We start from the raw sequence: 2,282 nt of genomic DNA, 5'->3' as shown, positions 1-2,282 counted from the left end.
TAAGTAATCAGTAAAGTAACGGGATTACTTTTTTGGGGAAGTAATCAGTAATTAGTTACTGATTACTTTTTTCAAGTAACTTGACCAACACTGGTATGGGGTCTTCACACACCCCTGTTCTCTATTAGGCATCAGGCGGAGGGGCTGGGATGCGGGGCCTCCCTGCTGCTGTGGAGCCGGGGGCGGTCTGCTTGCCTCCACCCAGGGAGGCAGGGTAACATCTCCTGGTTCTTGGTGCAGTTTCCCCCTCTGGGGGCGAGGGTACCTGGACCTGGGGTATAGAGTATGTTTGGGGAGTATGATTGTGTGTACAATGTCCATTTGTGTCTGTCTTTACGTTGGGTGATTGCTGAGTATTTGTGTATATGTGCATGAGGGTGGGAATACACGTTTGTGTCTCTGTGTGCCTGTTTGTCTGTGTCTATATGTCAGGTCGGGTGTTAGACTCCACCTCTCTGGGAACATCTCAGGCCCTCCAAAGTATGGAGGCCTATCTCTCCTCACCACACTCCCTACCAGTGGCTGATGCCCTCAGGCGTCGGTGCGTTGGTGGTTCTTGGTGTCTGGTGCTGGGTGCTCAGGTATGTACTGGCTTACTCTTGGTGGCTGCTTGGCAGGGTCTGGCGCCCGTGGCTTGGTTGGGCCTCTTCCGGGGTGTGGGGGGCCCTCAGGCCTCTGGGCCTGCGGCTCAGTTCACTCTGGCACAGCTGGCTGCCAGCGGAGCCTACTGGCACACCACTGTAGCCCACTCTGGCTTCTGCTCCATGGCTGCTGGGTGTCCCTTCATCTAGGGCTCTCCTCAGCTCTTCCCAGGAGGGTGGCATGGATGCCCCTCTGGTGGTCCTTCTTGGGCTCTCGCAATCTGGGGCCTGTGAATGTCTGGGGCCTGGATCTCCTCCATGCCTGCTTCATGCCCTGTCCCCAGGGAGCCATAGCCCTGTCCACACCCTCTAGCAGATTGTTACAAGGAGAAACCTTTTGTATACAGCCGTGCTCATCCACACAGGTGTGCACAACGGTGTTCACTCTTCAGAGACACAAACTACACCTTTCTTGGCTGCTTCCTCAAAGCACATTGGGTGCTGTCGGTCCTGCGTGCTGCACAACTTTCAATATTTAGTATTTACTGTTATTTACACTTAGCTAGATTAATGTGATGGTGTTGTGTTTATTATGTTGCTCTTTTTTTTTTGCTTGTTTTCTCTTTTTTTCCTCTAAAATAAAATAAAATACATAACAACAAAAACAAAGGTCGACTAAATGGTCTAATACGGCAAGGCCTTTTCTAAAATCTTAGCAATAAATGGCAATTTTGAGATTGGTCTGTAACTGCTAAGAAGAGAAGGGTCTAACTTGTTGTTTTTTTTTAAAGGGGGTGGATATCACATTTTTAAAATAATAACTTTACCAGACACCAGTGAACTGTTGATTAGGCGAGCAGAGTGAAAGATGTTTTCGAATAAAGATGCAGGTAAAATGTCAAGTAAACAGGAGGACGCTTTCATTGAGGTAAGATAAACGTGTGAAAAAGTTTCTAAAATAACAGGCTGAGCTGGAGTAGGAACTGACAATGAAGATACTGATGGGAATTTTTTTTTCTTACATTACTGATTTTTTTCTAGCAAGAAAAAGAGAAAATCTTTACTTCCCCTATGAAGAAAGGGGGCTGCAGGTGCAAGAGGAGTAATAATACCACTAATGGTGTCAAACAACACCTTTGGATTACCTCTGATCTTTGCAGGTGTGAAATAATAGGCAGCCATCGCATCTCTTATTGCATTGTTAAAAGCTATCTAAAATGGAACGACAGGTATTATTTAAAAGATTAGTTATAAGGGGATAGATATAAATTAAAAGTATCAGAGAATTTCTCACATGTGGAAAAATTTAAGATACGAGAGCCAACCTTCCTTCAAACAGGAGACAGCGATGTGTGAAAAGAAAACAGACAGATAGGATAAGATAAGATAGGATAAGACAAATCTTTATTAGTCCCACTGTCATGATCCTGGGTCTTTTGACCCATGCAGCGTTTTAAGTTTGAGTTTATTTTGTTCATTAGGTTATCTAAGTTCATTTGGTTATTAGACTCCTTGTGTTTTCTTCTCCTGTATTTAAGCTTCCCCTCACCCTTCGTGTTTCATGCTGCGTGTCTTATGTTATCAAGTTTGTATTATCATGCCTAAGTGTTTCTAGTTCTTATTATTTCCCCCTCGTGTTTCCAACCATGTTAAATCTCCCCTGCTCTTCATGCGTTTCATGTCTGTGTCTTACATTGTCAA

This window comes from Pundamilia nyererei, unplaced genomic scaffold, assembly GCF_000239375.1.
Source record: "Pundamilia nyererei isolate P.nyererei 1_Seehausen unplaced genomic scaffold, PunNye1.0 scaffold00035, whole genome shotgun sequence".
Classification (NCBI taxonomy): Eukaryota; Metazoa; Chordata; class Actinopteri; order Cichliformes; family Cichlidae; genus Pundamilia; species Pundamilia nyererei.
The sequence above is the reverse complement of the archived record's forward strand: the minus strand, read 5'-3'. Positions refer to the sequence as shown.